Here is a 13,399-nt window from a genome sequence, read left to right as displayed (position 1 = left end):
CTCACACAGAAATTTGCAGGGTTTTTCTATAAGACTTTGGGTTATACCTAAAATTGTTCTTTTAAATACAAAAAAAAATTTCCCCTAATAACACAAAGACATAAAGAAAAATACTATCACTACCTGCTGCCATTCTTGTGAGAATTAATTATATTTTCTTTTTCAAGGTAGAGGTCTGAGAACAGTTTCTAGAAATAGGAATCCAATAAGGGTTCTGTTTTAATACAAAGAAAAGTAAAATTCTTTAAGCCTCTCTCTGAGTCCTGAAAAAAAAATACAAATTTGAATACAAAGAGGCTTGAAACAGGCTGAGAGGTGCTACAATGAACAGTAATAAAAGTCAAAGGGACAGGTAAGGTGCTTTTTTAACTTCAAAATCTATTTTGTATTGAGTTGTTTTTAATCTTAGATGTTACTTGAACAAGTTACATGCTTGAAAAACCTACAGAACTCAGCAGCAGGACAAGGGAGATTGTTAGTAAATCAGGGGGGAGAATGACTTGAGGAGAGAAGCAGCAGAAATCATTCAAAGAAGTTAGAGATAGGCTTTGAAGACAGAGCACTGCTGATCAGACTGGGGAAGAGAGTTCCACACCTTATTCCTTCTGAGTCCAGTCCTTGACCCAAAGCCTCACAACAGGACTAAAGTAGCTTATGCTCAGCTTTCAATGAAAAGTTTCTTTACCCAACTTCATAAGGTTCAGGAAACCCCACACCTCAGCATTTCTAAAACTGTCTTAGAAATCCTTTTCAATAGTGGATCATGGTGGTGCAGACCTGTAATTTCAGCATGCATTGCTGTGAGTTCAAGGCCAGCCTAGACTATAAAGTGAGTTCAAGGGCCCCCTGGGCTAAAAAAGGGGTTTAAGGCCAGCCTGAACTACTTAGTAAAACCTTTTCTCAAAAAAAGCAAAACAAAATTGTTTCCATTCAGCAAATGCAGGAATAACAAAATAACAATACACTTTTATATTTTAAACTTTTCACCTCCTTAGTTAGAGACAATTTGTAGTTCAAAGAGTAAGATTAACACTTTAAGAAGAATATGCTACTGTTTAAATTCACTATAACAACATAAAATCCTCATTAACAGATATTTCTTGATTTTTAAAATGGAATATTTAGTACAGCAAATGAGCCAAAAAATGATGACAAGAAAAGAATTTCAAAAAGTCATAATTTGTTGTGGAATATAGACAATTAAAATTTGTACATCAAGACAATATTTTTTAGAAAAATGCAAATTTGACATATTATTTATGTATTATTTGTTTTGTTGCATAATTATAACTTTTAATCTGAGGTGCTGGGGAGATAGCTTGGCAGCCTAAGAGCCTATTTAGCAAGTTCAAGGACCCAAGTTCAATCCCCAACAACACATGGGGCCTAGGGCCCCATGTATCCATGCCAGCCCCAAAATCAGGTATGATGGTGCACACCTGCAATCCCAGAACTGGGGAGGCTGAGACAAGAGAAGCACTATGACCCTGAGCTGTGTGGCAAGACCCTATACCAAATAAATAATAGATTTAAAAAAAAAAACCTTCCAATATGAAAACTACAAACATCAGATCTATATTAGATATTTACTACAGTTGCCTCCTAATAAGATGTCAATAGCATCAATGTTACCTTTTTTTTCTTTTTTAGGACAGGGTGTACATGGTATACAGGGTCTCACTGTATAGATTGGACTTGTAGTGATCCTCCTGTTTACAACCTCCCATGTTTTGGCATTACAGACACGTGCCTCCACACCCAGTCTCAATCACCAGCTCAGCACACCCCGGGGGTGGGGCCTGCAGGGCAGGTCAGGGGATCGAACTCGCACCCCCTGAGTCTGCCTAAGCAGAATGTTAACAAATTAATTGTCAAATAAAATAAGATGACATACACATGAGCTGCATGGCTAGACATCTCCTGTTCAGGTTCCAGTGCCAGCTTCTCATGACTTTCTTCTATCCAGGTCCAATCCCTTGTGACTTGACACAAGGTAGTGATGAGAAATCACACAGCAGTAACGACATTCATCCTGCTGGGACTGACAGATGATCCAAAACTACAAATTCTAATTTTTGTATTGTTGTTTCTCACCTATCTGTTGAGTGTGTCTGGGAATCTCATCATTATTACACTCACACTTTTGGATTCCCATCTTAAAACTCCAATGTATTTTTTTCCTCTGAAATTTCTCCTTCTTGGAAGTCTCATTTACCACTGTCTGTATTCCCAGGTTCCTATACACTATGGCAAATGGAGATAATACTGTTAGTTATAATGCTTGTGCCACCCAATTATTTTTTGTTGTCTTCTTTGGAGCAACAGAATTTTTTCTCCTTGCTGCCATGTCCTATGACCGCTATGTGGCCATCTGTAAGCCCCTGCACTAAACAACCATCATGAGCAGCAAAGTCTGCATTACACTTGTTCTCTGCTGTTGGGTTGCTGGCCTGTTGATTATCCTCCCACCTCTTGGCATAGGCCTTCAGTGGGAATTCTGTGACTCGAATGTGATTGATCATTTTGGCTGTGATGCCTCTCCCATTCTTCAGATAACCTGCTCAGACACAGCATTCATAGAGAAAATTGTCTTGACTTTTGCCATCCTAACACTTATTATTACTCTAGTGTGTGTTGTTCTCTCCTACACATATATCATCAAGACCATTCTAAAATTCCCTTCTGCCCAACAAAGGAAAAAGGCCTTTTCCACCTGCTCGTCCCACATGGTTGTGGTTTCCATCACCTACGGGAGCTGCATCTTCATCTACATCAAACCTTCAGCGAAGGAAGGGGTGGCCATTAATAAAGTGGTGTCAGTACTCACTACATCAGTTGCTCCTTTGCTTAATCCATTCATTTACACACTTCGAAACAAACAAGTGAAAGAAGCTTTCAAAGACACAGTAAAACAGATTGTATTTCTCACAAGGAAGTAAGAGCCTATTGATGTTTTTAGGCTAACAAAATAAATTTAAATCTGAATAATCATGAGAATAATCATGAATTTGGCACATATATATATATGATTTCTTCATATTTTGCAGATTCATCAAAATTATCTTCTCCCAGAAACATGTTTCTATTTAAAGTTTAATTTTATTCAGAATTGTATCTTCAATTATAGTACGCCCCAGAAATTAGATCCCCACAACACCCAATATCATAAAAAGGAAATGTGAATGAAGCAAAGTCATATCTCCAGCCATATGACCTTCTCATGATGTGGAGTCTACAAGCTACAAGCCCATAGACCACTTCTCACTTCTTTTAAGCTCTTTAGTATCTAGTCCCAATTGTTCAAGAGTAATTAAAAGTTCATTAGTGAAACTTAAAAGTGTTGTAAAACAAAATAATATACTCCAGAGCTCTTTATTATTTTTCCATGTCCATCTCAGGAACATGTAAAAAATGCTAATGAGGAAACATCAAAATTAGTGAAAATAATTATTCTTCTCTTCAAAATAATATCCACAAAAATATTTCCACTAATCTTAAACTTCTTCTTCCCATGTGCCATTCACTCTTCTCCCATGTGCCATTCTGCCAGTTGATTGTGGACAGAAACATACACAAACTGTGAGTTAAATGTTTCCTTCCTTAATTCTGCATGTCAGGTACTTTGTCCCAGCAAGGAGACAAAATAATTAAAACAATCATGATGGTGAAAGTTAAGAACACTCTACAGATTTTTTTAATACTACCCAACTTGCTATTCAAGAATCAAGTGCATCTGAGTGGGACAATATTTGAAATGAAGTATGTTCAAAAAGGGGAATCATCTGCTCTGTTCTGGGCAATGGGACATTCTCCTCATCTTCACCTACGAACTAAGAAGAAATCCAAATGGCAGTACTGTCATTAGAGCCTCGGAGTGGAGCAGAAATCAGCGCATCAAATAAACAAAATCACTGATGGTCATGTCTACATCTTGTCCCCTGGCAACTAATACAAAGACAACAATATGCCACGAATTAATTATTGTGTCTTACTAACCTGTTTTGAAACTGTTTCATTGCTATTGTATCTTTTTATCACATTAAAATGAACAAAAAATAAAAAATCACTGATGAACCAAATTTGGCTTCAAAAAATAATCCAAATACCATTAAAATTGATCATGGCCTTAACTTTGAAAAGTTCAATCTTTGAAAATATTCAGAACTTTGTGAACTTTGATTTTATATGTACATTTCAAGAATTTGATGTGGAAGTGATAAACTTTTACCACATGTGGATAAAAAGTGTATATCTAAGACACTGTGCTCTGAGTTTTGCCTAATAGATCCCTTATTTCAGTCCCTAACCATTACCAGTTTCTGATAACAAAAGTTTGTGCTTGTGGTTGGCCAAATAGCTCAGAAGATTAAAGCACCTGCAAGCAGGCCCATGGGCCAGGAGTTGGATCCATGTGCCTACCATGCTGGCCCTGCCCTCAGGGCACCCTGAGATGGCAATTGAGACTGGACGTGGTGGCACGTGCCTGCAATCCCAGCTCTTGGGAGGCTGTAAACAGGTGGATCACTATGAGACCGATCTAGTAGTGAGACACTGAACATCCTGTAGACCCTTCCCTAAAATACAAAAATTAATAAATAAATAAATAAAAGTTTGTGCTTGTGACCCTTTTTTTTCTGTATTTAGTATAGGGTCTACAGGGTCTCACTACATAGACTCGTATTTTCCTATTTCCTCTGGGATTACAGGCACACAGTACCATGCCCAGTCTCAATGACTGGCTCAATGCTCCCTGGAGGTGGGGCTGGCACATTACTCTGGGGATCGAACCCGGGCTGCTGCACTCTGCCTAAACAGGTTCTTTAGTTCACTGAGCTATCTGGCCAACCCTTGTGCCTCCGTTATTGATTTCAGAATCTTAAAATTTTAATCTCTCAACTAGAATTATGTTCACAACTGAGTGAATGAAGATATATCTGCTAGATGCAGTGGCACACAACTCCAATGTCAGCTACTCAAGAGATGAGGAAGGAAGATTGCAAATTTGAACCCACCCTGAAAACTTAGTCAAACTTAAACTCAAAATAACAAACAAAAATCTGGGAAGGTAGCTCAGTAGTAGACTGCTTGCTTAGTGAAGGTAAGGCCCTAGGTTCAGCCCACAGCAGACACATTAAAGATATACTTTTTAAAATGTTTATTAATATATGTTTGCTATATATGAGGGTTACATATTCCTCACATGGAGTTGTACAGGTACATAACACAACTGTATTATAGTTTCATCTCTTCCTTCCTACTCTTCCCCCTTCCTTCCATCTCTTGGTCCCTTTCCCTTTTAAAAAAGATTTATCTCACTACTATTCATTATCTATCATTTATAGATGGTAAGTAGATGATAGATTTGGGAGAGAGAAAAAGAGGAGGGGAAGAGAATGTAAAAAGAATTAAGATGTGTCATGTATGTGTGCCAACTACCCACAATGAATGTACTCAGTATGTACTAACAAGTATATACTAACACAAAAGATTTTTTAAACATCTGAGAACCTCTCAACCAATAGGAGCCTAAAGCTACAGAATAACTCACTGTAATTTGATATCCTACATGGGATTCTGGAAGAGAAAAATGTTTTAGGTAAAAGCTTTAAAAGTTTAAACAAACTATGAGTTTTATTTAATAATAATGCACCAATATTGGTACACTAATACATCAAAGTACTGTAAGATTTTTAATGTATTTAGTATAGGATCTACAGGGTCTCACTGCACAGATCAGACTCACAGTGATCCTCCTGTTTTCAGCCTCCCAAGTTCTGGGATTACAAGCATGTGCCAACACACCCAGTCTCAATCACTGTCTCAACATACCCCAGAGACAGGGTAGGCATGGATTGCAGGGCCTCAAATCCCCAGTCCTGCATCTGCCTAGGCAGGCACTTTAATCTGGCCAGCCCTTCTGTAAGATATTAATAATAAGAAAAGTTGAACATAGGATGATGTGTATGCTTTGTATTATCTTCTCAGCTGTCCTGTAATATAAAATGTTCTTTGTGTTTTAAGAAAAAGTCTACTAAAAATAAATATAATCTACAAGTCAAATTACAATTACTTTCTCCTTGATAAAAAACAACTGTGGCAAACTAAATGATGACTATGAAGACAAAGATCTCATTTGCAGGCAATTAGCTACCCAGATGGTATTCAATGCCATTATTCCATCTTTGCTGCTCTTCCCTATAGCCTGCTGGTGACCTATGCTTCAAGATCCCACTTCAGCTTCCTCACCAATCCTTCTGGGATGAAGTTTCTAAAATATTTATGAATTTTTGTTCTTGAAAATGGCAACAAAGGATTTTTATGAGCCCTTAGGATCAAGACCCAAAGGAATATATTGTTTATTACTACAACTGATCCCTGAGTGCCTGCTCTGAAGGAAGAAAAAGTGTACCATTATGGATATTACAAAATCTCCAAAATGGTAATGCATTTGTTGATTTAGTAATCATTTCTCCTGATAAGAGGTATCTAGAAAGTCTCTAGTCTTCAAAAAATTTTTAACAATTTAATAAGTATTTAATGAATGTTCAGCTTTTTGTTATGTAGTATAAAAATATAAAATAGTATATATTCCTTTTGAATACTTTCTCTTTAATAATATCTATTCTGCCTTTTTAATCTCATATACTCTTTCAGTTTCTAACACTAGAGAGACAATACAATTCTTAACTGTGAAAGTCTGTTTGATTCCAATAATGAGTATATTCTTTTTTTATTTTATTGAGAAACAAATAACAATGAGACAGTTTCGAAACCAATTAGTAGGCCAGTTTCAATAACTAATACATTGCATATTGTTGTCTTTGTAGTGGTTATTCATAGTCCAAACTGTAAACATGATATCCTGTCCAAATACTATTAATACAAATCTTTCTTCTCATTGAATTAAGAGAAAATAGCTGTATATATATATCCTATTATGTATATACAGATACACAATTGTCCTCCATTTTTATCCCCCTTTTTTGCTTAGTTTTGTCAGAGATGGGTATTCCATTACCATTTAAATATTGTAGGTGCATGAATTTAGCTAATTAATCCAATATAGTCCAATAGTTCATAATAGTAGTGGGTTATGGTAGAACTGGCAATGTCAGAAGCTGTTGACTTGAGCCTTTTACAGCTCAGCATGTTATGGTTCTACAGAGAACGTGGCCAAAAGTAGTATTTCATTTGTTTGGAAGCTGTTGTGAAGGGTGTTGTTTCCCTAATTTCTCTTCAGGGAGTTTGTTGCTTTTGCCAAGGAATGCTATTGATTTTTCAGTGCTGACTTTATATTCCGCTATGCTACCAAGTTTCTAAGTTTGTTGATTAATGCTAGGAGTCTCCTGATGGAGTTTTTTGTTTGTTTGTTTTGGGTTTTTTTTTTTTTTTGGTCTTCTATGTAGAGTATCATGTGATCTACAAATAATGGTAATTTAACCTCTTCCTTTCCAATACAAATTATAAATTTGGAGTTTGTATGGAAAGTGTTTCACAAGTGGTTCCACCTCTATGGCACTTTTGATTCTAGCTCCTATGGCTTCTCTCTCAGGCCTGCTGTGCTCCCTTTTAGCAGTTTTTCTTAGAGGATTCACATTCCTGAATTTCCCAAACTTCTGGAGTTACCACTTCATGTTAAGCTTCTCACTCTCTGAGTCACATACTGATCTCCCAGGGTCACACTGCCTAGCCTCCCAGGACTTCTGAAATCTAGGTTGAAGCCTTTTAACCTCAGAAGTCATGTGTTGTGCATGTGCCTAACACCAATGCCATGTGGATGATGCCAAGGTCTGCATGGCCAGGTTTTCTTTTCTCTTGGCTATAGGGGTCAAATGCCTGTATCATTGAGTGCTCTGACTGTGATTTGGAGAAACCAATTCTCTATGATGCTGCCATTCTTGAACCTGGTGTGGTAGCTGCTTTCATTCTGGAACACAGCACTGTGTCCCTCAGGCCATCATTTCCATTCTCTTGTTCCTCTGGGCAATGGACATTCTCTCATCTCTGTCTTTTCAGTCTACAGCTTTTCTGGACCTTCCTTTCTGGACAAACTCAAATTTAAAACGATCCTGTTATGTTCTTCGCTCTTTATTCTCAACATAAATCTGACTAAAATCCCACAGCAATGGCCATTCTAATGCTTCAACATTTGACTGATATGAAATTTCTTTTGCCAGATTAATCAATTACCATGCTTAAACTCATTCTCAGGCAGTCTTTGGACATGAGCAAAATGCAGGCACACTTTCTGCCAAGCCATAACACACATTGTCTGGAGTCCAAGAACCAAAATGTTCTTCCCAGCAGACACCTCCCCAGCTTGGTCTTCACAGACAGGATTTCCATCAGCATTTTGGTCTTCTGAGCTCTGATGAGAATCCCCCATACAGAACAGTCAAAAGTGTTACAGTGCTTCTCTGAACCCTTCCTATCTCTCTGCATAAGCCATTCCTAAAGGCTTTTATTTCATAAGGTCAGGTATATAGTCACAGCAATGACCCCTCTCCTGGTATCAAATTTTGTCTTTGTTATTTTCCCTCATTTCTGGGACAATATACCCAACACCCAGAAGACTTGAAAACATCACACTACAGCAATATATGTGCACCCATGCTTATAGTAACACAACTTGTCATAGCTAAATTTTGATAGCAATCCAAATGCTCATATCTGAGGAGATGAAAAAGAAGATGGTGTTTTTACACAATGCAGTATTACTCAGTTCTATAAGAAAATATAATTTCAAAGCTTTTATAGGTAAATGGATGCAACTCAAGACCGTATTTATAAATGAAATAAGTCAGACCTGCCTTTGTAATTGTACTATTGTCTTGCCAGTGTAAGGACCTGAAAAAGTAAATACAATATGAATGGTATAATAGATATTGTGAAAGGGAAAGAATCTGTTTAAAGGGAAAGAAAAACTAGGATCAGGAAAAGGATGGTATGAGAAGAGATATATTTATCTATGTATGCAGGATAATTTGGATAATTGTACTGCTGATTTCTCAGTCTACAAAGGGGAACAGTTGTTTTTTCTTGTTTTTCTTTTAATTTCTTATAACTTTTTATACCAATTTTACATGAATATATCCAGTAATCTGAACAATTAGTTTGAAGACATCATGCAATACAGCAACCACTGTCAGGTTTTTATTTTTTGTTTGGTTAAGTTACGTGTCACTTCTTATTTTTTATTTTTACTATTTTGTATTCTCTTTAGATAATAAAGACATTTAAAATGTAATACTTTGGGTTGGGACTATAACTCTGTGGTCTAGGTACCTGCCTGGCAGCACAAGGATCTGCAGTATCACATGCCAGCCACTGAAACTAGGTGTGGTGACACATACCTGAAATCCCAGTACTGGGGGAGCTGAGACAGCAGGCTCACTAAAAATTGAGCCTCTATCAAACAAATAAATAAATTTCCAAAAGTGATAAAAATGTCCCTTCAATTACAAGCATAACTATAGAAAACCTGTAACATAATTATTCTTGTCAATCTCTCTATTTTCCTTAAATCTTTCAGAGGTAAATGGGTGTGATTAAACAGTGACCTGGATCCCCTATAGTCCTTCCTTCCCTATTTGTAATAATCTGTGGTTTTTGACAAGTATTGTATTTTCTTCCAGATTTTCACATGATTGATTTCATCATCTCCACCTAGAAAATTTTTGTATCAGTGAAATAAACTTATATTATGCTCTCATTGTTGATAATCTAAATATCTTCAGAATATCTTCTGTTTTCCTTAAATTAAAGATGTGTTGAGGGGCCTGGGGAAATGGCTCAGTGGAATAAGTGCTTCCCTGGCAAGCACAAGGGCCTGAGTTCAATCCCTGGTACCACAAAAAAATTAAAAAAAATTTAAAAAAAATAAAGAAGTGCCATGTGTATCTTGGAGTATGGTAAAATTTGTCCTATTTTCTATTTCTGGGGGCCTGCCCCTTAGCTCAGTTCTTTCAGTGGCTGCTTCTTCAAAGCAGTCAGGCTCAGGTTGCTGTGGTTCAATCCCCACAACTCAAGCCAGCCAAACCTGCCCTGAAGGCATTTGGAGCAAAAAAAAAAAAAAAAAAAAAAAAAAAACTTCTATTTCTGTGTTCCCTTAGCTTTCCACTCGCATTTTACCTTTCTTTCAATAGAATTATATAAGTTAAGTGTTTAACTAGGAAGAAGCATATTTTTTACTTTCCATTTCAAGAATACAAGTCAGAATCAGATCACAGTTTCAGACCAAAACAGTCCTATCATAAAAAAGAAAAACAAGCAGCACCCTCTCCGTTATAGAATTAGAAGATTTTGAAACTAAAACTTTTTAAATATTTCTGTTGTAGGAGAAATTATGTGTAAGTGCTCAGAAGGTAGGCAGTGTGCTTCTTTGTAGTTTTTGCATCACCTAGAGTGATACACATTTTGTCTGCTTTTTAAAACTGCTCCTTCTCATAGGGATCAGTTTCATGAACAAGCTAAAGATGCCCAGAGGACCCACACTAGTAGGTAATGAACCTTAACTGCTGAAACCTTTGAGAACAAGTGTAAACATATGGCTAGAAGAGAAGCTCCAGAGAGACCATGATGCAAGGTTTTCATGGGAGAATCTGCTTCATCCATGACGTTTTTGGAGAAGTTGAGAGCAATAGAGTGATAACCTTGGGGATGGGCATGCCTGACCTTGCCATTCTTTTTTATTGTGTCTCCCTTAAATAACCAGTTGTCCACTGCTCAAACCTGATACAAATGAATGATAGTTTACAGTGAATGGGTGGTAGCACCCATTAAGATTCAAGTCCTTAAAATAGTACAACTGGAAATTACTTTGCAGTCATAAGTTTGGTTAATATGTGGTAGTCAATGAATAGTTCTAAAAGCCTCTCAAAAGAAATTTGCCTTTATTTTTGAAGGAATAATGTACTTTCACTAACTTCTCCATGAGTTATCTCAACTGCTCTGTCAGTGCACATAGGTAAAATCTTAACCACATCCAAACTTTTGTAGAAACAGATATATGATAGTATATTAACAACACCTGTATCTGAGGAAATTCAAAAGATACATCTACAGGGGACATACAAATACTTGTTATATAAGGTACCTACTGGGATTTGGCCATTGCTTCCCACAGAATTCAAGGACCTTCCATTTCAGAATAATTTCTGGACATTACCCAGCAGCCAAGAATGATCATTACCTGATGCAGCACAGCATCCACTTCTCATTTTTATCAGCCACCCACTACTTTAAAGTGGGACCAACACTTAATGCTTTTCTTTGTTTTTCACAAGCAATGTATTCCTAATTTAAATCCCCATGCCATTACTGACTAATTATGTTATTCAGAATGAGACAACCAATAGCCTACAAGACAGCTCAGTGGGCTATGTGCTTGCTTAGGTAAGTACAGGGGCCAGGGCTCGACCGTATGCCATGCTGGCCCTGTCCCCAGGCTCACTGAGCTGGTGATGGAGTCCGGGAATGGTGGTGCACACCTGTAATCCTAGCCCTGGGGAGGCAGAAAACGGGAGTTTTCCAAGCTGCATAGTAAGATCCTGCACTCCCCCTCCAAAAAAAAAAGAATTAGCCATCCAATCATAAAAGATTAGAGAATTTGTCTATATTGCAATATAACAAGCATTCCCATTAGTGCTTCTCAGAGGCCCTGTCACTATATAGGCTTTAACATCTTTTTCTCATTCTTTCTAGAGTTTGGATCTGGCATCATGACCATAAATTGCTCAGGGACTTCAGGTATATATTTTCTTTAACTCTACCTTATATAACATTATGGTGGCAACTGATAGCTGTATATCGAGCCCTTCTGTTTTGGTTACAATACATGTGTAGTATATTTTGAGGTCAGATATTATAATACCTTAAGATGTGTTCTTTTTGCTCAAAATTTCTTTGGTTGTTTGGAGTCTTTTGGTTTTCCATATAAATGCTAGATTTTTCTATTTCTGTGAAATGGAAATATATATAATTATATATGTATCAGTACTTTGATCTCATAGACCATTTTATCCAGGACTCTGTAAATATGATTCAGCCCCAACTCCAATTGTGTATCAACATAAAATTAAAATTCTTTGGGGAAAAAAATAAAAACCCAGCTACTCAGAAAAAAAAAATCTTTGGGGAGAGATACTGGCTTTATTAGCTCTTGTGCTCGCACCTTTATCAAAATATTTTTAAGTGAAAGTTTCATTAGATTCACAATCTTGCTGGATGTGGAAATATGTCATCTGGGTTCTTCCCAAGGAAATACTTTTTCTAAAAGCTGCCAAATGACGGTTAAAACACTGCAGAGGTCAGTTCTACCAGAGTTTGCTTTAACTGTAGAGTCTTCTTGCTGAAGAGCATAACTTTCTTCATGTGGTTACCTTTAATGAATTATTGAAGTGGGAATATACAGCATGGGCTATTTGGTGAATCTAGTATGTTCCAGAGCTCTCTATGGAATGAGTAAAGATTAATTGAAATTGCTTCACAAGATGACATTTTTCTCTGTTGAATTTTGATTCACCTCCCTTACTTCTAGGTATTGCCCACTAATAAAAATCCTAAAGTTGAATCCATCTTTGCACATGTTTTCAGAGAACTTAGTTTTGTGATAGTTGGTATCATTAGTGGTCCAAAGAAGAAGGCCATAAGCTGTGAATGAGAACCTCCTGACTGGAATCTGGCAAAGTCCAGGCAGCCTTTGCAATCACTTACTACTGAATAATAAAGCACTGATGAGGTAGCTTAAAATAACAGGGCTTGGAGCTGGGGAGATAGCTCTACAGCCTAAGCACCTGCCTGGCAAGTGTAAGGAATTGAATTTCATTGCAAGTACTGCACGCCACATAAACCCCAGAACCCTGGTGCACTGTGCTGGCCACTGAAACTGGTTGTGGTGATGCATGTATTTAAAAGTAGGGAGTGGCCGAGACAGGAGGATCACTATGTGTCCAAGCTGCATAGCAAGACCCTATACCAAACAAATATATCATATATTTTGTAGAATTATAATAATTGAGGACTATTCTGGTGGTGAGAAATTCACTTTGCTTTTGGTCATTTCAGTATCTTGATTTCTTATGGTATAAATTATATCTGTCTTATCCTCAATAGATGTTTGAGGGTAAATTAAACAAAAGACCTTTTGAATCCTAGCTTCAAAAATCACTAATTAACATTATGTAATGAACTTTGTGAGGAAAAAATTTAAATCCTGATCAACTGAGATGGTGTCCTTGGAGAAGGGGTGATGTAACAATAGAAATAGGTCATGGGGTAAGTAATATTTCAGAAAACAATGCGCAATTGTAGTTTTTTTCCATTGTGCTTTCATTGCTTGTAGGTTTGATTCTTCAGTTGAGTTCAAGGAAGTTACATGGGGATGAAAGAGAGGCTGGAT

General features: G+C 37.0%; 1 pseudogene; it reads left to right on the top strand.

The window, feature by feature from the left end:
* Positions 1–432: 432 nt before the first annotated feature.
* Positions 433–2,939, top strand: LOC101574908 (annotated as a pseudogene).
* Positions 2,940–13,399: the final 10,460 nt, after the last annotated feature.

This window comes from Octodon degus, unplaced genomic scaffold (genome assembly GCF_000260255.1).
Source record: "Octodon degus isolate 3935 unplaced genomic scaffold, OctDeg1.0 scaffold00287, whole genome shotgun sequence".
Taxonomy (NCBI): Eukaryota; Metazoa; Chordata; class Mammalia; order Rodentia; family Octodontidae; genus Octodon; species Octodon degus.
The sequence above is the reverse complement of the archived record's forward strand: the minus strand, read 5'-3'. Positions and strand labels throughout refer to the sequence as shown.